A 15191-nucleotide genomic window follows, 5' to 3' on the forward strand; every position below is an offset into this window, starting at 1 on the left:
AAATACTGCTTAAGCTCTTCAAGAGGCATTTAGTAAAAGTTTCACAGCAAACTCAGTCGTACAGATAGCCTGTATTTAAGGGTCAGCATTGATGGTCCCTACAGGAAGCTTGTGCTTTGAATGGCTCTACTTTAGCATACAGCTGAGGATCACAGTCCCTCACTTACCCCAGGTTATCATACTAAAGGAGAAAAGGAAAATCAGTCATTAGGAAGTGAAATGGTTTAGCACTATATGGGCCAACATCTTTCGTTGGATTAGAAGTTGTGTGCACTCCAAAGAAATCATGCTGTGAAAAATCTTTTTCTACATGTCTCTCATTGAAAACTGAAAGCAAAGTAAGAGCTTTTCAGCAAGACTAGATCAGTCACTCATCTGGTGTCTGGATAGGGAGCTAGGAGATACGGCTTACTGGTTTCTCTGTAGGTATGGTAAAGGGAGGATGGTTGGACTAGATGATCTTGTAGGTCCTTTCCAATCTTGTGATTTTATGATCTTTTACACATTTTTACTTATTTACTTCCTCTATTGCGTTCACTTTTCTTTCTAAATATACTCCTAAGGAGTCTCTTCACCATGTGTTGCCTGCATTATTTCACTCTCTACGTACTCATATGCTTATCTTGATAAAGATTACTTGCAGAGCAACCACACTGCAATAAGTTCATGTGGTATTTTTTGTTTGTTTGTTCTTGTTTTGTTTTGCAAAGTGAACAGCTTCCATTAGCATACAGGATTGCTTGGATATTGTGTATTTTCCATTCTTTCATTTTTTCCTTAACTTAAAACAGAGACATAAAGAGTTACAGTTAAAATAGTCCAATAAAAATAGTCAAAAGAAAACAGGCCTGTAACTGAGAAGTTGGTTTCTCTTGAAAGGAGTGGGCAGAAGAGCTGGACTGACCTGGTGTTTCCTGTGACACACATGGGGCTGGGACACGTTTCTGTAGGTCACTGCCCAATGGACATTCTCTTCTGTCCTTCATCTGAGGCCCTGACATCCTAATTACTTTGTTAAAACTTCTGAAGTAATTTCAATTGAGCTATATGAGCTTTTAAATGGCACTTTATTTGGGCTATCCTGAAGGCTGTAGGAAGCTTCTCCTTCCATTCTCCCTTGAAAGGCCAAAAGGCAAAGAGAGATAGAAAAATAATTCTGGAAGGTATGAGAACTAATATGTCATGAAGTGAGTACTAGGAATCAAAGAAAATATGGCTTAATGGAAAGCAAACTTGTCCCCTGGGCAGCAACAGGTAGTGTCTGGGTTCATGTCATGCCCTGTTTGCCTGCCTCATTGCAAGCCAAGCATATTCTTGGTTCCTTGAGCCAGGCTGCATGTGTGCTGTCCTGCCGCAGTCATCACTTTGAAATCAGGAAGAGGGACGTCATAACAGCATGAAGAGTTGTAAAATGGACTCTGGAATTTGCTTATGTGAACAATTACTCCTACAGCTGTTTGTTCTTCTCAATAAATTGCTTGGCTTTTTATGTGCTATTGACTGCAGGACAGCAGAAGCACTTTAACTTGTTTTGGGGAACAAGAAAATGTGACTTAGGAATAATTTTGGAAAGGCTGAGACATTCAAGGTCAGGCTGAATGGGGCTCTGAGCAACATGGCGGAGCAGTAGGTATCTCTGTTCATTGCAGGGTAGTTGGACTAGATGACCTTTAAGGATCCCTTCCAATTCCAAAAATGATTCTAAGAAGATTCAGTGTGTGCTTCTTCAATTGATTTTTGGTTTTGAGGGGATTTTTTTTTTCCTTATATATCAAAATGGTTTGGGAAATTTCTCAGTGTAAGCTACGAGGATTGAACACAATTCTCATTCTGTCTGAGTCATTTTTCATCTGAAAATTTGCCTCTGAGTGCACATGTTGAATGTTTTTGGAAATCTAATCCTTGAAGCAACTTGAGAATGGAAAACAATTACAGTGGAAGCATGTGGCCTGGGAACAGTACGAGGTCAGACAGTCAGGTTAAGACCACTGGAAGCAAACTTAGGTTTAGGGCTGAATTCTGGATCAGTTTGCTGTATTTGAAGACTTACAGTGGAAAAGCTGAAGCAACCAATGCAGAATGTTGTGTCAGGACTGATGAGGTGTTATTCCTCGTGTGAGACATGGTTGTTTTTAAACACATCCTTCTAGAAGAAAAATATTTCCTTTTAATTTATGTAAATGGAAACAAGACATCTATGTGTTTCGTATGTGTTCTGGTCTGCCTTCATAGACAAAGCTGCTGAATTAGAAGTCAAATAAATCTTGCCTGTCTTCAGGCTTGAGAGTGGATCATTTGCTTTGTTCCTATTTTATATATATATATATTTGTTTGTGGCATACTAACCAAAAAAATTCAGAGTAAGACATTTACTGTCAGGAGTCTGCAGACTTCACTGCAGGATTTTAGAAGTGAGGTTGACAGGAATGGGTTTCCAGGCTTCTGTTTGGTTTTTTAAACTTGCAGCTGGTCTCGCTGCTCCTCCCTCTTGTACGTACTGCTCCCAGCAGTATGCAGAACGTCTGGATAATCCATTTACTACTATTGTTTGGGTTTTTCCCTGTTCGCTTCGAAGTCTGTTGGCCTCAGTGTGGTGTTTATGTTTTACTTATTGTTTTGTTTTGGATGTTGCACAGTAACATCTGTGAAACAGCCACTCTGTATTGCTTCCCATTTGGAGGAATGTAGGGAAAAAAGCAAAACAGAGATTGCTCTCTCTCTCTGGTTTTATTTTTCAAGTTGTGTTTGTCTGTGGGTGAGGACTTGGAAACAGGATTTGTGAACTGTTGCTTGCTCCCACTAACAGGCTGCACAGCTCTGGGTTAGGAATTCAGTCTTTCATGTCCCTTTTCCACATGGTTGGGGGAGCATAAAGGGGGGGAAGACCGGATGCTTAACTTCAGGTGTCTGAATGGAGATGTAGTAATAGTCAACCTACTCTAACAGAACCTGCTATAACAACACATTCCTTCCAACCCCGACACTTCCGTGATTCTGTGAATTGGCCTTTTGACAGCCAAAGTTTTTTGCTCACCTATTGGTTCTGCATAGGGGAGTGCTTTTGTGCGAATGCAGGTCACAGTCATAATGCTGAATGTCTACGTTGCTCTACCCTTGCTCCTTTCCTCAGCTATATCTATAGATTTTGATGGATGCTCGGGGTTAGGACCTAAGTACTCTTTACAGGCCATTTATCTTTTATTTATAACCATGGAACAAGCTGTAGAACACTTTGTTCTCAAAATACTATCTAATCAGGTAATTGAATTAGACTAATATAGATGAGCGCTCAGGGTAGTGCAGTTCCTCTCAAATACCGCTGTGTGCATTAAACATTTCTGAAGTCTTTTGCACTGTAGCTGGTTCATTATCACCTTTCTCCAGGCTTGGTGACGAGGCACAGTTCCGTAATACAGAAAGAGCTGATAAGTGACGTGTCCAGGGGAGAAACCAGATAAGAATAATCAGGGAAAGATACTGTACAAATTGAGATATAACTATGTAGAAAGCTTGGGCTAACAGGTTTATAAAAAGTGGCAATTAGTTGTTCTTTTCCCATTGGGACTATGAGTGAATTTTGCACAACAGGCTTTGCTTTGCTTTGTTGATCCAAAAGGTTTGTAGCCATCTTGCTTACATGGAGTAGCAAGAGTTGCAGGGAGATTTGAACTTCGCTTTTATGTTTGCATCACAGCCTTAGGTAATTTAGAATGAAGGGCATAAGGACTGTACGTAATATCTCAAGTAAGATTTAAGCAAAATGTACTTATTAAAACCATTTAGCTGTTAGTATTCAAGTCACAATTACTTCTGAGCTTTTTGAGGATACAGCTCAAAAATAACATGTGAAAAGACGCTGTGCTGCTAAGCAGCATCTTTGAAAGGCAAGCTGTTCTTTGTATGTCAATCCATATTTTTAACATACAATAATGATATGATTTTGAAGGTGAATGTCCCATGTTAGTAGTGATTTGCTGGCATGAGAAAAGCCTGTTGTAATGTCTCGATGTGATGAGTGAGTCTTTCTTCCTCATTTGTGCTTAATTTACATAAATGTTGACAGAATTTAGATGTTTAACAATTGGAAAATGAATTTCAAATGCTTAACATTTTGCAACCTGCAGTGTTTTGTTTTTTTTCCATGGTCATGTTTCTCCTGAGCTCTGTTTGATTTTTGTTTTGTTTTACCCAAAGATTGTATCAACTTTCAACTGCAGTTAAACCCTAGCATATCTGTCTGTCATCTTTAGTGCCTATGGTCTATTGACTGTTGTCCATCAGTGAAAGATAAGGTTTGAAAAGAATATCAGAGACACTGGAAGGGCTCCTGTGGGTGTATGTGTAGATGCTAAGTGAGCCATTGGTACACATGAGGGCTGTTCCAAAAGTAATGCCTTCTATTTTGTTAAGTTGGCCCACAACATCAGAGATGGGTGTTGGTGGAATGCAGCAAATGGTGAGCCTTCCCACCACTATTTCATTACGTTTTGTTGTCGTGTGACAGATGGCAGCAGAGGGACAAAATAGCATCTGACATGGAGGTGTGTGTGAACCAAAGGTGTGTCATTCGATCTCTCCATGCAGAAAACTTGCAGCTGCTGACATCCATCAGTGTTTGCTGAGCATCTGTGAAGACCAAACAGTGGATGTGAGCACAGCAAGGTGGTGGGTGGTGCATTTCAGCAGTGGTGGCAGTGAGTCACCTCTGCTGGTGCAGATTTTTATAAGTGTGGCATGCAGCCTCTTGTTTATCGCTGACAAAAATGCATAAATAATTGTGGTGACTATGTTGAGAAACAGTGTTTTTATGGTGTGAATTTATTTGGAGGACTGAGGAAAGGGAGGGTGACTCTGTCCCTGATTCTCAAACTGAGTAAGTACGGTCCCTGTCATTTCAAATACTTAAAGCTTTAGACAGCCTTGAAAAATGTAGTGTTATGTGATAGGACTTTCAGAGTCACAGGACAAGTGTTATACATAAAGAAATGGAGATGAAGGATCATTTTGTCTCAGTGAAATACATACCGTTATGGAAGGTGATAAGAATTGAGAAATGGTGGGCTAAAAATTATTGCCTTAAATTAATGGGGCTTCACTCCCACTTCTTCTATTGATGAAACACAAAGTTCATTCCCATAGCTGCTTGGCACACTCTTTTTAAGTAAAATTACTTTCAAGGTATTATATTTTACAAGCAATGTCTTGACAAGGATGCAACCCCAAAATATCAATTTATTTTCTCATCTGACTACCACATAAGCAAGGTGTGAAGGAGAATAATGATCTCTGTAGAGAGAAGTTTTCACTTAAGTCAATGTAGCTAGCTGAGCTGCCGAGGTGGCTGGATAGATCATCCATTCTTGCTGCAGGAGCCCTAAATTAAGGTCAGCTCTTGGCTGCAAGGATAGGAATGTGTTTGTTTTTATCATCCTCTGGCACTGTGTTTATCAAGCTCTGGCTTTTAATTTCATTATTTAAATTTGTGCAGAACAGAAGAGGTGTGAATGACCGGTCATTCAGTTCATGTTCTGGAACATTAAAATTCAAAACATTTTTTTAATTCTAAAATTACTATTGGACCAATACATTTTTCTTGTGTAGCTCTTAAAAAATAGTAATTAAAAATATCTCAAGTTTATACAAATATAATTTTTATGTAAAAATGATTAAGTAATTAAAATGATTGGCTATGTTCTCATTTCATTCTTTTCTGGAAGAATAGAAGTTTGTGAGTTTGGGGTTGAACTCTGAGAACAGGATATAATTAAATCCAACAGCAATCACCAGAATGAAATGACTCTGAGGTCACAAATGACATAAAGAGTGTGGATCAGTACCTGTGATATTAGGAACATTATGTCCTAAGCACTGATCTATCAGAGATATTCTTGTTGCACTGAGATAAGAGATAGCGTACCAAGCTTCTGATAACATAAAAAGGGCAGAGGTCAGTGGAGCTGTACAGGTACATGCCAGTTTGCTGTCTGCCTCTGTATCAATATCAGATTAGGTCAGGGGGTGAGTTTGTCCACGTTTTGTTCAGATAGTCTCTAAAATAATAATGAAATAGAAAATACGAAACCCTAAACTATGTCAAGCTGTGGTATCTGTTTCTCTGTTGTTTGGAATAATTCCAAGTATGGGCACATTACACAAAAAAATCTCAGCAGCTTCCTACACATAACACTGAATCAATCAGTATTAAGGAAAAAAGATTCACAAGCTACTCAATACTAACTATAATTTTACTTCTGCCTGGCACAACAACCAAATGCAATTTTTGTTGTCTGGCTTCTCAGCTCCCTAACCCAGTTTTCACAGGTGTGATGATTATTTTGGTAGGAACAGTTCTGTGCAAAGGAAATGGTAGAAGACTGTCCTAAATATTCATAGAATCATAGAATTGTTAAAGTTGGAAAGACCACTAAGATCATCCAGTCCAACTGTCAACCCATGCCCATGACCACTCTAGACCATGATCTTCAGTGCAACATATAGTCTTTTCTTGAACGCTTCCAGGAACAGGGACTCCACCACTGCCTTGGGCAGCCCATTCCAATGCCAAACCACTCCTTTCTATGAAATTTTACTTAATATCCAACCTGAACCTCCCTTGGTGACACTTGAGGCCATCCCCTCTCACTCGATTGCTGTCACCTGAGAGAAGAGGCCAGCTCCTACCTTGCTGCAACCTCTTTTTAGGTAATTGTAGAGAGTGATAAAGCCTTCCCTTTTCAATACTTACCAAACCCAGTTCTCCGAGCCTCTCCCCATAATATTATGTTATATTCTGTAAACAGCGGAATTGCTTTTTAATTCAGCATGCTGGTGTGCGCAGTGACTCATTCAATGTCACAATAAAAGTTAGGATCCTTTCATTTTGATTCATAGACAGTGGACATTTAATTAATTGCATAAGTTTGCTGTTTGTCATGCCTGTTACAGGTTTGTCATTCAGATGTCAAACTTGGAGACTACTTATTGAGCTGGTTCCATCATTTTTATCATGGGGTTGTTGGAGTTTTGTAGTATGGTTAGGTTGTTGTTGGACTTGATACTGAAGGTCTTTTCCAATCTGAGCAATTCTATGATTCTAAAGTTACTATCAATGTGTTACTAAAAGAAATAGAAACTGTCTCTTCTTTAGATATACAGCATAGAAAATTTCTTCCTAGTCTATTCTAATTGTTTTGTAATACTTATCTTTTTGAATGTCAACTCTAGTTATAAAAGTTCTGTTTTGTGGACCGCTTGCCTGAAATGAGTCCAAGCTTAATCTTTTTCTCTATAATTTAATGTTCAAGGTAACATACTGCAAATGTTAGCTTCAGAACTGTAACAAAGAGTGCATTGTTCTGCAGCTTCCAAACTACGCACTGAAACTGCTCTATTATGCAAAATTTTATATCAAGAATTTCTGTTGTCTAATCCAACTCAAACAAGATGTATTTGCTCACAGGAAATCTGACTGGGTGGTCATAGCTGTTCTGGATGGCCTTGTTGTTTGCATGTATTTTGTTAATTATAATATTTAAAGTGTGTCAGTTGTAGCAAGAAATGCACTAATCCTAATTAATGTTGTGTGTAGCTGTTCCTCACTTACTCAAGTTGCTGCACCAGAAGTAAAGAATCTCACAAACACATGGGAATTCTTATGAAACCCAGTGGTGGGTTGATACCTCATCTTGTTGAGCACCCAGAAATTGTGCCATAGAAAGTAGGATCGTATTGGGAAGAAAAACCTCAGCCCCCTGCAGCATCATGCCTTAATGTGCAGAAGTTATTCCTTGTGCCCTAGGTAGTTCTGGCTGCATTTATATTCTTCAGGTGAAGTGGCATAAAATTCATTTTCTCTTCTGTGCTCTAAGAGCTCCCTGGGCAGGCAAACTAAGGCAGCAGGAAATAAGATACAATGCTGAAAAACTGTCTGGTTTTTACAGTTTTCTGTCTGGAAAATAAATGAGGTACAAAGAAAAGAGTAAATCAAGAATATTTTGGACTTCTAAAAATAAAGTTGATGTTAATTTAGTTAAGAGAGGAGATTACATAAATGATATTTGATCTGTTATTTTTCACTGCAGTCTATTAAGTGAAATTTTTCAACTCCTGTTTCACTGCTCCCAGCCTGGCAATTAGAAATCAAAAGAAACAAGAAATAAAGAATGACCACAGGGATGGGACATTTGGATTTAGGGATAATATGACCTGGTTCTCCAATTTTCTGAAGCCCTTGTGTATGTATGCTGTTTAAGGTATGCCTTTGAACCTTCATTTTTGAAGCAGATGATTTTTTTTCAGTGCTTTAGCCACTTGTGTTATTGTTCTTGATCTGTGTATCTGTCTGAGTCCTGTGGCTAAGAACTAAAAATACCATTTGTTTCTGCACACCGGGGCTTTGATTCTCCTACTGCAGTAGGCAAGTAAATCCTATTAAAGTTGATGGAGATTTATTGTTGTCTCACTTGGGGGGTAGATTTGATCTCCTACTTGCTACGTGTGTCTAAAGAATGAAAGTTGGACTGCAGGGATTCTTTTAGTTTCCTTAAGTACAAATGGTAAGTTTCATTTTAGTAGTCCAATAATCCAAATTCTTGTTTGTTGAATGCATCTCCACTTTTGCAGGTAGTCACACTAAAGCATCCCAGGTAAAGTCTTCCTTTTCTTTTAAAAGAGAAGGTGAAACAAAGATCACTGTGTCCTCAAGAGGGATTGAAAAACCTTCAGACTGCATACTTTGCAATGCAGATTCACTTAATCTAAATTATTCTTTTAGACCAGAAGTAGTGCTCTCCTTAGAGAAGAACAAAAAGCAATATATTGTTTATATTTTTGATGGTTGGACTTGGATGATCTTAGAGGTCTTTTCCAGTCTTGGTGATTCTATGATTCTATACAGGTGGTTCATAACATAATAATGAAACTGATGTGGTCAGAAAAGATAAACAGAAGATAACTTATACTGCAGATGCTTTTTATAGTTGAATCTCTCCAGTTATTTTTCTTGTCCACGTTTTACTAAGTCTAAAATAATAAATTAAACTATTTATTTCGCCACTGAAAAATAATTACTGTTTTAATGAGATGGAATAATAGTTTGTGCTTTTAAAGGCTTTAAAGCCCCCAGTCTCATTTAAAGAGATTTTTCTGGTCTTCCTCTGGAGAACACCAGTGTGCCTATGGCCACATGCTTCTTGGAAACTCATTGGGGCCAGCTGAATCTCGCATTACTAGTTTTCACTGTTAAAGCTGGTCTGAAGTCTTCCCAAGAGAGGTGGGCCAAATTCACAGCATGTTAAACGAGTAAGCAAATAACAGTTATGCAATGGTAGTTTTAATTAAAACTGGAGGCATTGCATTCTCTGCTAAAACGTACCACTGTGGACATGCTGCTGTATAGTGGTAGCTCCTTTGAGTGTCTGGAGAAGAGGATAACCTCAGGAAAAAAAAATGTAAGGAAAGGAATGAATCTTGGATAACCAGAAAATTTATAAGCATGCTCATTGTGTATTTTTGAAAGGAGAATAAAAATTTTGGATGTAATGAGTGCCAACATACTTTCCGATCTCATACAAGGTTTGGGGACATTGAGACAACTACAGACGCAGTACAAATGTTCCAGTATTTTCTGAGGAGTGGAGGGGCACTTTGAAACATCAGTTTAACACCTGTGTATTGTAATAAAGTAATAAAAAGGGGGGGGGGGGAGGGGGTTAGGGGGCTGGCGGGGGGGAAGCATGGAAATAATACTTAGGGGAAGCCAAAAGAGTACTGTAGTAATTCTGCAGGAGAAGACAAATGTTTCTCAGGAGAGAAAATATTAGTGCTGTTTTTTGTGAATTGGTAGATGCACTAATATGAAGACTTACAATTAACATCATATTTTGAAGAGTCTAATAAGGTTTCAGCATGAGAGACTGCTTAAGTAGTGTGAATAGAAGCAGAGCGATACAGAATCCTTATTCTCTTGGGACGTCAGCCTTAGACATTAATGGCAAAATTCCTGAATATGCTCAGTTTAGAGTGCTTATTTTAAGTACATTAAATAAATGGGAAATGTTTCAGTTCTGTTCTACTTCCTTCATGGGTAGCAGAGGGTCTTATTGAGCCATCAGCTTTTATAGAGTCACAGAATGGCTTGGGTGTGAAGGGACCTCAAGGACTTTCAAGCTCCAACCCCCCCTGCTGCATGCAGGGCCACCACCCTCCATATCTAATACTAGACAAGGCTGCCCAGATTTACCTCAGTTCAGCTTTATTTGTATTCTTGCCCAAATTGCTTCAATAGAATTGCCAGTGTCATGCATCCTAGAAAATAGAAGCAGTTTTGAGATCCACGAACAGCCTCTGAATAAATCCACCACTTGTTTCTGAGATTAACTGTGAAGTACTACATTCATCAGTTCTTTAGGAGGATTCCATTGTGCTGCAAGGAGAGTTGGACTAATACCATGGGGTTGGCCAAGGGAGCATCTCTAGTACTGACGTGGTGAATGCAGCTGACTGGGTTTCTTCCCAGCCCACCTTCTCCCCTCTCATACCCATTTCAGTTATATGTGGATGTAGGGCTTTCACAATCTTTCTCCAAGGACTCCACTGAAGAGGGCCTTGATCTCCTCAGAAGTCTTTCAGAGTCGTTGTCAAACAAAATTTTCATAAATTACTTTTCTTGCCTTATCACATTTGGAAGAAAAAGCCTCTATGGCACAGCACTGTAGACATGTATTGTGCTTCTATGAGCTTGTTCACAGCCAGTCCCAATTTGGGTTCTGTGGATAGTGCCTTGGATTTGAGCAAGGGAATGCTGTCAGGGCTCAGGCAGCATTTGGTCCTAATTTTAAAATAGTTCAAGCTGTGTTTAAATACTTACTTGGAATATCTCATTGCTTGGAGATTTTATGCTGGCAATCTCACGAGTTACCTAAATTGTAGAATCATGGAAAAAAAGGTATTTTTATTGAAAACTGTCTCATTTTATTGTAAGCTGGCTAAAACCCAGAAAGCACTGGCTAGGAAATGAGCTTGTTCAAAATGGAAAGATATTTCCACTTAACTTTTTATGGAGGTTCATTTTTAATTTCCAAGCTTTCTTTGTATTTCTAAATTGTATCTGTCCTTGAACTCTTATTTTAATCCGCCTGCATCTTGCTGACCAAAGCTGTTCATGAATATGCCTTTTGCCAGCATTTCTTTGCTGATGATTACTAGACCAACCTCTCTGGTTTTGGTCTGACTACTTCTTATCAGACTGATTCAGTTTGTCTTCGATATTTCCCCAAGCCTACAAGTTAGCTTAAATTCACTGTGATAAAATTGGGCTGTACAGACCTTCACTTCCCAGAATAGTCTCCACTGCTGTGTGCTCCTCCCCTTCCTTGTCAATACAAGTTCTTCAGAAATTCAGTCTGGTCATCTTTGAAGCTTCTACCAAAGTATTACTGGGAGGACAGATTTCCTGACTCATGCTATACATCGCTGATAAGGATAAGAGGACATCAGCAGATGTTTATACCAAATACCTGTCTATGCTCTGCTTCACATCTGTGTCTTACCTGATGTTGACTCTGCTGTTGTTTTGCCGAAAGGATGAAAAGGCATTATTTCCTACAAGAAGCTGAAATGTCCCGTAGAAACACACAAGGCAACCTTTGGCTTTTGGTCTCCATGTCTAACAATTTATTTCTGTTGAGACAACTAAAATGATGTGGGAGGAGGGGGGAGGAATCAACTGTGGACAAACAAAGAGTATGTTGTAATCACTGATTGCCTCTCAAGATATTCTGACTGTTGCCTTGTGCTCACCTATCTGTTCCTTGCATTTTTGTCTTATTTCTAGGTGGAAGGAAAAGGGGCATTAAAGAGTCTTGAGCCTGTAGGACGTGTTAGAATAATGAACTAAAGCTAATACATCCATACAGGTAAAGTAGCCACATAGACAGAACAAGACTGATGAGCTGATAGCGAAGATAGATGAGTTGTTCAGCCACTTCTCAGAAGTGAGTGGAAAGAATGATGGAAGGGACAGGACTTATATATATGTCAAAGAATATAATGAGATATATGATGGAATGAAATCCAGAAAGAGCTCAAAAATGACCATATTGTGTGTGTATGTTTACAGAGGGAGATATAATACTGTGTTCCCTGCATAGAAGATTATACACTTGGCACCACAACCAGTTGTCAAATAATAGCACACAAAATGAATTAGCCATTGAAGTTGAGTGAAACTGAGTGCAGCCTATGCATTCCTTGGGGCAGCAGAGAAGAGGCACAAAGTATCCTAAGTGTTTGTTGTAGAAGTTGCAGTTGGTCTTCTTTAATGCAAACTCGTAAAGCCTTTGACAGTGTGAACTGGAAAACATTTTTCTTGAGTGTTGTGAGACAGAACTCTTTCCCACATGCCTGAGCAATGATTTCCCCAAGGTAAAGAAAAGGAACCTAATTTGGGGATCTGAGGCATTTTAGATTGATAGCAGTGTTTGCAAATGATGTGGTGGGGGGTGGAGGATGTCCCTTGTGCCCTTCTACTTTCCTCAGCAGTGACAGCTTCTTTGGCAAGGACAAACCTTGGGATCCTGTTTCCAGGCAAATGAGATGTTGATTACTAAAATAGTCTGGAAGTATATGGAGAGTTCAAGACAAGGAATATAGTGAGGAATATACTCATAACCTTCACAGAAAACATTTTGAATGGTAGAAAATCTACTTCAGTTGGACAGATTTCTGGCTCTTTGCTTGAGTTTTCCAAGTACTTGTAAGAACTCTCTTAAAATGTGTTTGGAAATACGATTACAGCTAAAGTGAGCTGGTGACTTTATGTCTGAAGGAGTCCCATTCAGTGGGGGGTGATTGGCTCAGTAGCTGTGTGCTGATGACCTACTGGAGAGCTGATTGAAGGGCTGCTGGCTCCAAAGACACTGTCTGAAATTCTTGCCATCATCTCAAGTTAAATCAGAGTAATAGAGAGACATCAGCAACAGAAGCCATGCATGCTGGCGAGTCAGTCCAGTGTGTAGGTTTATGACAGAGTCACAAACTGTCTCTCATACCGTAACATGTTCCAGTTTCTTGGAAGAAACTGTTAAACAAGTGAAAAGAAAAACATTAAAATCAAGGAGCCAAACTCAGCTGCTTTACATACGTAATAATACTCAATTCAGGTCTGATGTCTTTTGCACATATGGTTGTTTGCAACAAAAGCGACAGGTAATGAGAATATTGAATCCAAACAGAGAGAGGTGCTGGGCAAATGATCATAGCATCTCTCTCTCATAATTCAGCTCACAACAGATATTTCACATGATCGCTTGTACCGGGCTGAGGGGATATTTTGTTTTCTTTAATCTCATTAACTTTCAGTCTCATGTTCCTGGCTCAGAGCACCTTGCTCACATACTCCCCTTGCAGCCTAGTGAACCAGCAGCCAGCCCTGCTATTTGTCATCTATGAAATAGAATAAACAATTACATCTGCAGACGTTTTCCTTTCTAGTTTCAATGCCACGTGCTTTTTCCCAGCATGGCAAGAAACTTGTGGGTTCGGTATATCATTAGGGATTTGTCAAATGCACCTTCAGGCTGCAGTATGGCAGAGGGAAGTAAAAAACATTGTATTCTCTATCTCTTAGTTTGCTGCACAGGGAATTTTCTGGAATACATGATTGTATTTCAGCTCCTGCATATTACTTAATATTGGCAACTGGTGACTTGATGGTTGTGTTCTAGACTTAGTCTTCTGTTTATTTTCCTCTGGAGGAGAGAACAGCATTCCTCATGCTTCACTGGAGCTGATCTCAAAGCAGGGTTTATTCCTAATGAAGTCAAAATGTTAGAAAGATTTATGTCATAAGTTCTAATATATTTCTCAGGCTGATTTTTGTGGCCACTGTTTGCCTTGGTGTTTATTCCTTTTTGCATAATCTTCAGTCTACCGAAATAGTTCTGGTGGTTTTTTTTTGTTGTTTTTTGTTGTGTTTTTTTTTTCTTTTTTTTTTTTACTGGCCATTCAGGAGAGGTCTCAGTTGACCAGATTGTTCTGGGTAGGTTTCAGGAGGGCTCCCTGTCCTCACAGGGCTTCTGAGTAGTAATATAGTAACAAACAGACAGGCTTGTCAATAAATATATTAAAAAAACAGACATTCAATAAGGCATTCCTACACTGAAAAAACAAAACAAAAAAACCCCCAAACTGATGTGTGGTTTCAAATAATGAAAAATAAAAAAGCTATATAATGGCTAACATTGCATTTGTTGGTTTCTAAAGGCAGGTCCCTGTGTACTGCTGTTGGACTGATGACAGTCAGTAACATCTGCTCATGTCTGCATTAATCACTGTGTCACCCTAAGCTACAGCCCTAATTCCCCATAATTAGGCATAAGAACATCAAACACTGCCAAGTGTACATTTGCTAGTAGATCATAATCAGACCTTATGAACTCAATATGAAGATAAAGTTCATCTACAGTTTTTGTCCAGGTGGTATTAATGTGATGAACTCGGTGGTTGCTATGGCATGGCATGGTTCTTGCAGAAGTGCATACCTTGCAGAACTGGATGTTGAGTCAAAGCCAAGTCCTGCATATGCACACATGTACAGTTTCCATGGAGCACAAGGCAAGTTAAAAATTTTCCAATGTACCTTTGTAAATGATGAAATGAGTTTCTGTTTTCAGATTGATCAGGCCACATATTAATGGTGTCTGGCTGCAAATGGGTGGAATATTAGGTCCTTAGCAGCTGAGTCATTTGAATGAAATGTTGGCAATTGCAGGAACACCTTAAGGTTTTGATGTGAAAGGCCCATAAACAACTCCCAGTAAATGACAGCAGGTTTTTCTTTTGTGGGCATTGGACTTCTGGGATGAAACAGCACTCATGTAACCACTCAAATGTATTGTGTGTAAACGTGCACTCTGAAGTTTCCTGGAACATTAGAAGTGCTTTGATCTTGGTAGTAGGTTTTGTTTCTAATTTTGTGAACAATTTCATTTTTTCCTGATCCATCCAAGAGGTTCTGCTAATCTGCCTTTTCTTTTTGTGGGCTTACCCAGTGCAACATACATGTCATCTCACCAACAGGGCTGCTTGGACACTGGCTCAAAGCAGCTAAGAAACAGCTGGAGGGGCAAGAGGAAGCATGTCGTTTTCTCATGTTTATCTTGGCATTTTAGTGCAGTCTGAGCTTTTCCAGA

The sequence above is a fragment of the Coturnix japonica genome, chromosome 5, assembly GCF_054131305.1.
Source record: "Coturnix japonica strain WE chromosome 5, WE-NBRP24, whole genome shotgun sequence".
NCBI classification, from domain to species: domain Eukaryota; kingdom Metazoa; phylum Chordata; class Aves; order Galliformes; family Phasianidae; genus Coturnix; species Coturnix japonica.